Here is a 12,724-nt window from a genome sequence, read left to right as displayed (position 1 = left end):
CCAGGATTGCCTAGGTAACTACTATATACTGTAACAGATTATTTAAACCAACCAATAGTAACCATCCAGAAGAGATTTAAATACAGTAAGGCAAAATTCTGATGGTTTAAAGAGAACAAAGCCTACTATACTAATTAATTAACTTTTATGATGGTGTCAGGCCATTAGCAATAATGAGAAAACATCAGATTTCATGTGTTTGGACTTTGGTGAGATGTGATTCTTTCTTCTTGTCAACACATTAGGACCATATGGCCTAGGATCCAGTATTATAAATTAGAAAGAAAACTGACTGAATATCTTATCCAAATGGTTAAAAGTACCATGGATGCCGAAATGTGCCAGATGGGGTTACTTAAGGATCAGTTCTAGGGTTTTTTAATATACTTATATGTGACAAGTATGAGACATTGTAGAAAACCAGCAGGAGTTTCTACCCACTCCAGCACCCCTGAGTCAGTGCTCAGCGATAAAAATAGCCCAATCAAGGTACACATTCTTGACCCAAAACCGTATGTCTGAAACAAATATGTAAGAGGTGGCTAATACACAGACCTTCATATGGAAAAAATAAAAAGTTGGGTTGAGGAGAAAAGAGGAAGAGGCAGAGTGGTAAAAAAAAAAAGTTCAAATAATGTAAAGTGTTCTAATTAGCCATAAAAAGAATACAAAACTTATGTATTTCTATAGATACAAATTATTCTTTTAATATTAATTGTATCTTTGTGTGTGTGTGTGTGTGTGTGGTACGCCGGCCTCTCACTGTTGTGGCCTCTCCCGTTGCGGAGCACAGGCTCCGCACGCGCAGGCTCAGCAGCCATGGCTCACGGGTCCAGCCGCACCGCGACATGTGGGGTCCTCCCAGTCCGGGTCACGAACGCGCGTCCCCTGCATCGGCAGGCTGACTCTCAACCCCTGCGCCACCAGGGAAGCCCATATTAATTGTATCTTGATCACAAAATAATAAATGTTAAAACAGGACACATACCGGAATTCCCTGGCAGCGCAGTCAAAAAAAAAAAAAAAGAAAAGAAATAGAAAAAAAAATTAAAACAAAACAAAACAACATGACAAATCATACAAAAGCAAAATTATTAACCTGATGTTAAAAAGAAGAGCACAACATTAAGAGGCAAATGAATATTCCTTTTCTTTTAGAAACTTTCAGGGGTGATAGAAATGCTCTGTTTTTTAAATAAATTTATTTATTTATTTACTTATTTTTGGCTGTGTTGTGTCTTCGTTGCTGCGTGTGGGCTTTCTCTAGTTGCAGCGAGTGGGGGCTACTCTTTGTTGTGCACGGACTTCTCATTGCTGTGGCTTCTCTTTGTTGCAGAGCACGGGCTTCAGTAATTGTAGCACGCGGGCTCAGTAGTTGTGGCTTGTGGACCTAGTTGCTCCATGGCATGTGGGATCTTCCCGGACCAGGTCTCAAACCCATGTGCCCTGCATTGGCAGGCGAATTCCTAACCACTGCGCCACCAGGGAAGATCAAATGAATATTCTTCTAAATAAAAACTAAGGCAAAAAGGAAATTAAAAATACAGTAAAGATATTTGGTAAATAATTGATATGAAAACAGTATCACAAGATAGGCCTCTGCTAAATCAGAACTCACACTTGTAGGTTAATTTATGATTTTGTGTTTATCATCAAAATTAAAAAAGAGAAAATAAGCACTGTATTTTTCATTGAAAAAAAAACCCCAAGGAGGGGAAAGGGGGTGGTGGGCACAAGCCCCATAAAATTAATCTCTCTTTCAGCTTAGCCAAGGCTATCTTAGCTGTTATAGAATATGCAAACATAAATGGGATTCTTATGTACTGCCAATAACTAGTTTGGGAGAAAAAAATTGTTTTAATCGTATTGGCAATTGCATCCAAAAGAATAAATTACCCAGGAATAGAGATGTGTAAGAATGTTTCTCCTATAGTACACACTCATTTTTTTAAACTATAAAATATTAACATGTATAAAGAAATATCCTGTATTTTTTTTTTTTTTTTTTTACTCAGCAATAATTATCAATAATTTTAGCTCCAGATGATTTGGTTAAAAGTAATTTAATCACCATAGCAAATGAGGAATTCCCTGGTGGTCCAGTAGTTAGGACTCGGTGCTTTCACTACTGAAGGCCAGCGTTCAATCCCTGGTCGGGGAACTAAGATCCCACAAGCCAAGCGACCAGAAAAAAAAAACCCAAAAAAACGCAAGTGAGCAAAATGACAAAGTGATCAAAACATATTTCCAGTAATTTTAAATTTCACACACGTGATGCCCCGTTTACTTCATACATCGTTTAAAATTTTTATCTGTTTCAGAATTTTTTCAGATTATTTTCGCTTTTCTTCCCAAGTATTTACAGCTGCTCTGAGCTATTTAAAATAGTGAAGTTTGAAAGTAATCTAAATATTCAAAACTAGATGATTTGTGATATGCCTGTGTAGCACAAATTTATGCAATCAATAAATTAAAATGTGGTTTCAAAATTGTACATTTTGAAATGAAAACAAAATAAAATGTATATAATGTCTTTTCAATTTAAAACATTGTGTGTGTGTGTGTCTTTGTGGGAGCAGAAAAGGAATTAGGAAGATAGATGCCATTGCCTTAACAGAGGTCATGATTGCTTTTTCTTTCTTTCCCTGTCTTTCTTTCTTCCTTCCTTCCTTTCTTTCTTTCTTTCCTTCTTTCAAAATATTTATTTATTTATTTGGCTGTGCTGGGTCGTAGTTGTGGCATGCGGGATCTTTTAGTTCCCCACATCTTTACCAACACTTTTCTTTTTATAATGGCCATACTAACAAGTGTAAGATGATATCTCATTGTAGTTTTGATGGCATTTCCTTGATGATTAGTGATGCTGAACATATTTTTATATACCCATTGGCCATTTGTATGTCCTCTTTAAAGAAATATCTATGTAGAGGTCTTCCCTGGTGGCGCAGTGGTTGAGGGTCCGCCTGCCGATTCAGGGGACACGGGTTCATGCCCCGGTCTGGGAAGATCCCACATGCCGTGGAGCGGCTGGACCCGTGAGCCATGGCCGCTGAGCCTGCGCGTCCAGAGCCTGTGCTCTGCAACGGGAGAGGCCGCAGCAGTGAGAGGCCCGCATACTGCAAAAAAAAAAAAAAAGAAATATCTATGTATTAAGTCCTTAACCCATTTTTGCTATTGAGCTGTAGGAGTTTCTTCTATATTTTAGATATTATTTCTTTTTCAGATATATGGTTTGCAAATATTTTCTCTCAGTCCATAGGTTGTGTTTCACTCTGTTGATTGTTTGCTGCACAGAAGCTTTGTAGTTTGACATACTCCCATTAGTCTATTTTTCCTTTCATTGTCTGTGCTTTGGTGCCATATGCAAGAAATCATTGCCAAGACAAATGTTATGAAGTTTTTCCCCTAAGCTTTCTTCCAGGAATTTTACTTAGTTTCAGGTCTTATGCTTAAGTCTTTAATCCATTTTGTGTTGATCTTTGTGTTGGTGTAAGAGACCAGTTGCATTTTTTTGCATGTGGATATTCAGTTTTCCCATTATCATTTTTTGAAGAGACTATCCTTTCCCCATTGTATACAATACAGCTTGGCACCCCTGACAAAGATCATTTCAATATACATGTATGGGTTTATTTCTGGGTTCTCTATTCTATTCTACTGGTCTATATGCCTGTGTTTACACCAGTACCATGCTGTTTTGATTACTGTACCTTTGTAATATGTTTTGAAATCAGGGAGTGTGGGGTCTCCAGCTTTATTCTTCTTTATCAAGATTGTTTTGGCAATATAGAGTCCTTTATGGTTCCATGTGAATTTTGATTCTTTTCAATTTTACTAAATAAATTGAATTTATTGAGTCTAAAAGGAAGGACTATTTAGGTCTCCCTAAATGACAGAAACAAAATATAGTTACAGCACATACTATATGTGTAATTTTCTCACCTCACTAAACGTTGGCAAAGATTTTTAAAATTAATTTCTATTGAAATATAATAGACAAATAAAATTGTAAAATATTTTAAGGGTACAACATGATGATTAGATACAGCCATTGACATTTTGATAGGGACTGCACTGAATCTGTAGCTTGCTTTGGGTAGCATGGACATTTTAACAGTATTCAGTCTTCCAATCCATGAATGCAGGATGTCTTTTGATTTATTTGTGCCTAATTTGTTTCAGCAGTGTGTCATAATTTGTTGAATCGTTCTATTTCAGTAGATGTTTTGTTTTTCCCAATTGTCCTCTATTATAAATAACATTTTGAGTAACATCTTTGTGCATGTATCTTTATTTTCATTTCTGATTACTTCCTTATGATAGATTCAAAAAATAAGATGACTGTTCCAAAAGCTATAGCTATGTTTAAGATTTGATCCATGATGTCATATTGCTTTCCCAAAAGTCTTTTTCAGACTAACTTTCTATAAGCCAAGTGCATGCCCATCTGCCCTTATTGTTTAAGTCATGGAGATCTGGGGGACTGTATGTTAGCTGCAGTAAAACCCAGTGTATCCTGAATGTTACTTATGACTTTAGAAAAGGTTTAGATTACAGCACCAAAATGATTAAGGTTTGGGAAGATTTTTTATGTTTTTTGAAACTTCGCAGCATATGATAAAATCTAAATTGAATCAAAAGCTTTGTATTGGGGAACTAGCAGAAATGTTATAATGATTTCAAATGTCTATTGGGAACTCTGAAATGGAAAGTCAAGAGACATTTTGTGAAGCAGATGAAACGAAATTGGTTATGTCAAATAGCATCACTGAGTGTTAAATTTTGCCAAGTAGGGAGAATTTACGTGAGAAATGTTCCTTTGAATCCCATTTGAAATTCTAGAGCCTGAAGAAGAGATGATTCTGACCATTTTGGTATAGGTAATATAACTTAGTTGTTAATAATAGGCCCTTTACTAAAATTCTCAAAACCCAAAGTCTCTAAAAGCCAAATAAATAAATATATATATATATATATTTTTTTTTTTACATCTGGCCCAAGCTAGTTGGGTACCAAATTCAGACCTGAAGTGAAATCAAACTACGTAGAGTCCTCATTTGTTCCACTCCACGTGAATTAACAAGTTTAAGTCAGATATATTCATTTCTTTGCTTATGGGAGGTTCCCAGACTCTGCTGAAAATGTTATATAAATTTTGGTAAATGCACTCATTTACTTTTGTAAAATCTGAAGAATTCTGAATTCCGAAACATATCAAACCTCATGGTTTTCTGGTAAGGGATTACATACTTGTAATTGTTAAGATTTTTTAATAATATGTACTGTGTGCCAGATTATTCTAAGGGCTATATTTATTTTACCTTAATTTATCTTTAAAAAACTTATGAGAAAGATATAGTGGTTATTTCCATTTTACAAATGAGAAAACTGACACACACAAAGGTGAAGTAATTTACAAGGGGTGGAGCCTAAATTCATATCATGGATCCAATCTGACAGCTGGACTAGCTCAGCTGGCTTTTGAATCAGAGTGCAAGGCTAACTTAGCAATAAAATCAGGCTAGTTTAATGACCACTCACACTCAGTTTTCTCATTGTAAAATGAGAATAACATGATTAGCTAGCTTACCTGATTACTATCCAGATTAAATAAAACAAGTAAATGACTTAACACACTGGCACATAGTACCTACTCAATATACCTGTGCTGTTGTTATAAATGTTGGTCACTTTAAGTCAACCTGAACTGTCAGTCTCAATGGGGACCTTGAAATACTTCGAAGCAACTTAGAATTTGCATCAATAAAAAAGTAAAATATCTGTTTGGACTACCTAGGAAGACACCTTAAAGAAATATGAAATCAAATGAAACCAAAAGTTTTGCTTGTGCTATGGTTTGACCTGTAGAACAGTATTTAACACAGAGTGGGTAATCAATAAATATTTCTTGAATGAACAGGGTTGTAAAGTTATAAAGAGGCAGCCACATGCTTCAAATTGTGAAATGATGATATATGATGGTAGATAATAAAAATGTTAATGGGTTCATTGGCTTCCTATAAATAAACAGTAGAGCCCACAGTCTATACTTCATTAGAGTTGTGCTGAAGATCCTGCCATACTTGTCTGGCAAGACATCTAACAAAGAATAAAAGAACAGAGCTTTGCTTTCCATTTCAGTCCCTCAGGCTACAAGCTGGCCAAGACGGGGAAAGAGGGGCACTTGGGTGAGCAGAAGTGGGTCAAATGAGGCTGAATTTTAAATATGATTGGAAAGCTCTGGGCTCTGCCTGGGATGTCCTTAAGAGATGAGGCAGGGGGATTTGATATGAGTTCAAGTCATTTAGAAAAATATAAGCTTTATGTTTATACTATATTGAGGGGAGACTATTTAAAACTAGTTATGTGTATTTTTCTGACAAAAGGGCTTTGAAAAACTTTGAGCCTGTAGAGAGTTTAAGAACCCATAAGATACTTCAGAAGAAAATAATTTATAATATATATGAATCACCTGGTAGTAACATTAGTAACAAATACATTGTGTACCAGAACTGTTACATTATTTGTTTCACTTAATTTTATCATGCTAGAAATACCACTTGTGAATTGTGATTAATGATTTATAATAAAAACAGTAGAGCTTTCTCTCCCCGAGAGCAACTCACCTACCCAGGCCACATTGATCACTTAATCACTGCTGGTCGATTTATTGGGAGCAAATAAATAGCCTGTTTTGGAAAAAGAAAGCCAAAAACAGTAGAACACCCGAAGTTATGTCCCTCCAGTTTGTGCCTGAAAAAAGCTCCTACTTATATTTCAAGACCAGTACAGATCAACAAAATGAAAAGGCAACTTATGGAATGGGAGAAAATATTTGCAAACCAAATATCTGACAAGTGATTACTATTCAAAATATGTAAGGAACTCATACAACTTAATAGCAAAACAAGAAATAATCTGGTTTTAAAATGGGCAAAGGACCTGAATAGACATTTTTCCAAAGAAGACATACACATGGTCAACAGTACAAGAAATGGTACTCAGCATCATGAATCACCAGGAAAATGCAAATCAAAACCACAATGAGGGCCTTCCCTGGTGGCGCAGAGGTTAAGAATCTGCCTGCCAATGCAGGGGACACGGGTTCGTAGACCTAGTCCAGGAAGATCCCACGTGCCGCAGAGCAAGTAAGCCCGTGTGCTACAACTACTGAGCCCATGCACCACAACTACTGAAGCCCGCGTGCCTAGAGCCCGTGCTCCACAACAATAGAAACCACCACAGTGAGAAGCCCACGCACTGCAACGAAGAGTAGCCCCTGCACAGCAACGAAGAACCAATGCAGCAAATAAATAAATAACTAAATTTTATTAAACACACACACACACACACACACACACTGAGCTATCACCTCACACCTGTTAGAGTCACTATTATCAAAAAGACAAGTGACAAATAAGTGCTAGTGAGTGTGTGGAGAAAAGGGAACACTTGGGCACTGGTGGTGGAAATGTAAATTGGTGCAGCTACCATGGAAAACAGTATGGAGCGGTCTCAAAAATTAAAAATAGAACTACCATATGATCCAGGAATGCCACTTCTGGGTATTTATCTGAACAAAATGAAAACACTAACTCAAAAAGAGATATGAATCCCCATGTTTACTGCAGCATTACTTACAGTAGCCAAGATATGGAAGTAACCTAAGTGTCCATTGATGGATGCATGGCTAAAGAAAATTTGGTGTGTGTGTGTGTGTGTATATATATATATATATATATATATATATACACACAGACATTTATATATCATATACCATAAAAACAGAAACAAATCATGTCATTTGCTGCAAGATGAATTAAGCCGGAGGGCATTATGCTAAGTGAAATAAGTCAAAGACAAATATTGTATGACCTCACTTAAATGTGGAATCTAAAAAACCCAAACTCATAGAAACAGAGCAGATTGGTTGTGGGGGGTTGGTGAGAGAAAGGAATGAGTGAAGATAGTCAAAGAGTACAAGCTTCCAGTTATAAGTTCTGGGGATCTAGTGTACAGCATGGTGCGTATAGTGAATGGTACTGTACTGTATACTTGAAAGTTGCTGAAAGTGAAACCTAAAAATTCATATCACACACACACAAATGGTAACTGTGTGAGGTGATGGTTGGGTTAATTAACTTCATTTCACAATGTATACTTACGTCAAAACATCATATTGTACATCTTAAACTTACATAGTGTCATATGTCAATTACATCTCAATAAAGCTAAAAACAAAAAAGAAACAATTGTTTTGGAACTAGATAGAGATGGGGGTTGTGCATTTACACATTACATTACATTGTGAATGTACTGAATGCCACTGAACTGTTCAGTTTTAAATGGTTAATTTTATGTTATGTCAATTTCATGTCAATAAAAAAAAGAAAGAAAAAGACCAGTAAAGATGTCACCTTTGGTAAAGTTATAACTAATAGGCCTTCATATCATATTGTACTACAATTATCTGTTTATGCTTCTATTTCCCTAACTGGATTATGTTCTTAAGGAGAGGAACTGCATTTTTTTTTTTTTTTTTTTTGCTGTACGCAGGCCTCTTACCGCTGTGGCCTCTCCAGCTGCGGAGCACAGGCTCCGGACACGCAGGCTCAGCAGCCATGGCTCACGGGCCCAGCAGCTGCGCGGCATGTGGGATCTTCCCAGGCCGGGGCACGAACCCGCGACCCCTGCATCGGCAGGCGGACTCCCAACCACTGCGCCACCAGGGAAGCCCAGGAACTGCATTTTATTTGTTTTGTATTCCTTATGTAGCCCCCTGCCTCAAATAGTAGGCATTTAAGAAATGACTGAGGTAATTACTGAATTGAGTAAGTCACATGTATTTCTCATCATTGAAAAGTTGAAGTTAAGTTTTAGATAACTAGCACATTTTGGGAAAGTCATTGATGTTTGTGATCATGAAGTGCTGAATGTGCTAGGTTATTAAGACCTTTTTTCATAAGATTACAGGAGATTTACCTAACAGAGCTGATAATTGACTTTATCACCCACCAAATTGCTGACACTAACACAGCTGCTAAAATTATAAAAAAAACATCTAAATTGTGTTGGCTTTTTAAAGGTTACTCTGTTTACTTCGGGCTGTGACGAACTTATTACTAAGTCAACGAACAGTTCTAAGAGATCTTAATTTCCCAGTAACGTGAGAGTGAGCTCAATGGTGGAATATGACCTAAGGCTTGCAATTCTACACGAGTGTTTAACTTCTTCAGGTAACTCATTAACTATTTGCCTTGCAAATAGAAAGGGCATGATGATTCTGAAAGAACTAAGCAGACTAATAAACGTTTCTGGAAATGGGAAATCCTTCACAATTTTACACTGTTATAGTGCTACACAGCTTGAGTTGACTTTCATTCACTGAGATATTCCCTCAAATTTTTCACTGTGTGTGTAACTATCCAAACTTCAAATGTGGTGCAGTTAGGGTTGTAAAGGCTTCATCTGAACTTTGTTTTGTGACTCATTTCTCATAACAGGGAACTTTCAACTTGGCACATACTCAAATATGTGCACGGAAATAATTCTTCAAAGAAATAAACATGGTGACACAGTGATGAATTTAAAAAACATTCTATTAAAAAAGCTAATTTAATATTGTTTTGTGCAGATTCTTATATGAGGTTGTATATCTTTTAGATTCTAACTAAAAGTGACATTGGTATTAATATGGCTATTTTCTTAGTTTTACAAGTCTGGCTACAGGTATCTTCATCTCTGTTGACTTGGGTAATGTGTCTAATGTAAATATAAAACTTTCTCAAATAAAGGAGAAATATTTTCGAAGTAGTACTAAGTGAAAACCAAGTTTAGCAACAATCTAGACATTTATTCCTGTCTTGTTCATCTTTTGTTTTTCTGTCAAAAAAAAAAAACTCTGAATTAATTATTTTACAATTTAAGAGTACTTAAACTGAGCTGCAATTAAAGGATTTTCTTTCTTTTTGGTACATAACTATGTTTTCCGCACATAGATGGGTATCTTGAATAAGGAAAGTAATAGTTCCACTGAACTGAGTGCAAGTCAGACTTTTATAGGATTTTTATTAATTTATAATGCCATTAATATAAAGACAAAAGAATAATACTCTTTTAATGAGTATGTGGATAAACATAACCAGAAAATCTAGGCTAATTATATCTGTGCTCCCTGGGAGCTAAAGTAATAACGGTAGTTACTAATATAGAACTAACATTTATTGACCATTACTCCATGCCAGCCAGTGGTCTGCACACTTTGTGAATGTCACTAACCTTCACAAACACTATGAAAGAGAACCATGATGAGACATGGGTTCTGAGGGGAAAAGGTGTAGAACAAGAAAGGGAATAAAGTTTTGGACAGAGAGGTTAGTCATCAACTTAGCAGGAGAGCTCGGTTTTAGGTGAACTAGGTTTCAGTTCTGTTTCTGTGCATCTGTCCTAGTGAAATGTTCAATAAGAAAGAAGCAGTGAGTACCAATATATTCATCATAGTGGTTTTTAAATAGTAGAAAAATAGAAATAATATCAATCCAATTGTAGAATAATGATGCATTAACCACAGTATATTCATTGGATAGAACCTTATGGTCTCATTGAAAAGATGTTTCAAATAATGTGTACCAGTACAGAAAAATGTTTGATGATAAAGGGAAACACTCTCAAAAAAATACAGTTCAAGTAGCCAAATATTTTTTAAGGAATTCTAATAATTTCCTTGGCTCTCCTCTAAAATTGTTAATAACTTCCCTTTGATACACCCTAGTAACACTTCCTATGTCTCTTTTTCTCTCCTTTTCAATTTTCTGTAAACCCATATTACTCTGGATCCTCTCATTTACAAGCCACACTCCAACACACTTCCCCTTTTCTCAACTGTTTTGCGTTTCTGTTCATGCCTCTTTGTCACTTTTTTTGTTTGTTTTTTTTTTGTTTTTGGCTGCATTGGGTCTTGTTGCTGCTTGAGGGCTTTCTCTAGTTGTGACAGGCGGGGGCTACACTTAGTTGCGGTGTGCAGCCTTCTCATTGCCATGGTTTCTCTTGTTGCGGAGCACAGGCTCTAGATGAGTGGGCTTCAGTAGTTGTGGCATGAGGGCTCAGTAGTTGTGGCTCGCGGGCTCTAGAGCGCAGGCTCAGCAGTTGTGGTGCATGGGCTTACTTGCTCTGCAGCATGTGGGATCTTCCCAGACCAGGGCTCGAACCCATGTCCCCTGCATTGGCAGGCATATTCCCAACCACTGCACCACCAGGGAAGTCCCTGTCAGTTATTTTTAAATTACCCTACATCAATTAGCTTTTCTCTTCTTCCTACCCCTTACTAATCTTGAACTGTGCATCTCAAAAGTCCATCAATACAGCCTGGCAGAGTGACCTTTTCTCTGGAGGAAAAGACGGGGGGCTAGGACAAAACAAAACAAAGCAAAACAAAAACAAAGTCAGCATTTTCTTTTTTAGCAGAGGGAGTGTCATTTCCACGTTAAGAATTTTTTTATCCTGTTCAATTATGAGCATGCTAACAGAATTTAAGATATCAAATATTGAAACTTGTTATCAAGTTCCAAATATTGAAACTTGGTATTCAAGTATGATTATCAAACTGTTTTTTTTTTGTTTAAATGTATCAACTTATAAATACGTGCACCAGAAATCCATCCTATAAGCCTTTATCAACATTGGGTATTTTACTTCTTTGTCTCTTTTTTCAGGTGAAACTAGGAAAAATTATTTTCAAATACTGATAAATACACAGTTACAACAATAGTAACATAAATGGAAGAACTAAAATGTAAAGCACTAGAAAGTTCTCCCCGCCGAAAGGGGAAGGATTTTGTGGTACAAATGAAAACTTTTATTGGAACTATGTCCTAGGATCCTGCCATTCCCTTGCTTAGTCACATAAGTATGATTTACATATATCCTAGGTACACTGAGAGGTGAGAGTGCTGAGAAGTAGCCAGTTGTTAATAGGGAATATGTCAAGAGGAAGTAAAACAGAAGTATGGACTTAAAAATACTTTAAATTGCTTCCTTGTTTTTGATTTTTTAAAAAAATTTCCATTTCTAAACATAATTGATATCACTAGAGCCCTGCTGCTCTCTTTGATTAAATGAGAAAAGACTAATTGCTGCACTTTGCACCACACTAGATACTTCCTGTAACATCCTGTTTTCTGTTAACTACTTAATCAATAATTCAATTAAAACTCAGTAAAATTGTAAGTAGGTGGGATGAAGTCTCATGAGGTCTTGGATTTACTTTAAAATACTTCAGCAATAAAAAGAAAGAAAAGGAGGGTGGATAAAGCCAGGATGGCTAATACTGATAAGTTTTAAAATCTCTGTGTTGCATGTATTAGGGTTCATTATACTAGCCGCTCCACCTTTGTGAGTGTTTGTAATTTTTCATAATAAGATTAGAATCAGTAGTTACATTGAAGGCAATTTCAAGCTCTTAGCTTTAAAGAATAAGATTTCACATTCTATCGATGAAGATTTTTTTGATTTATGCAGAATAGCATTGAAAATTATCTGAAAATGTTGTAACCATCCAAGGATGAAAAAAAAACCATGTATACCATAAATATCAGATTTAAGATATTTTGACATTAACAGTAACACCAATGCATTTCTTATTACAAGTGAAAAATCAAACTGCTCCTTGATTCCAAGATTCTTCATTAGCTCTCTCCCACTTCCCGCATCAGCCCTCTTCTTGCTC

Source organism: Monodon monoceros, unplaced genomic scaffold, assembly GCF_005190385.1.
Source record: "Monodon monoceros isolate NGI ecotype Baffin Bay Population unplaced genomic scaffold, NGI_Narwhal_1 Super_Scaffold_6, whole genome shotgun sequence".
In the NCBI taxonomy this organism is placed as follows: domain Eukaryota; kingdom Metazoa; phylum Chordata; class Mammalia; order Artiodactyla; family Monodontidae; genus Monodon; species Monodon monoceros.
The sequence above is the reverse complement of the archived record's forward strand: the minus strand, read 5'-3'. Positions refer to the sequence as shown.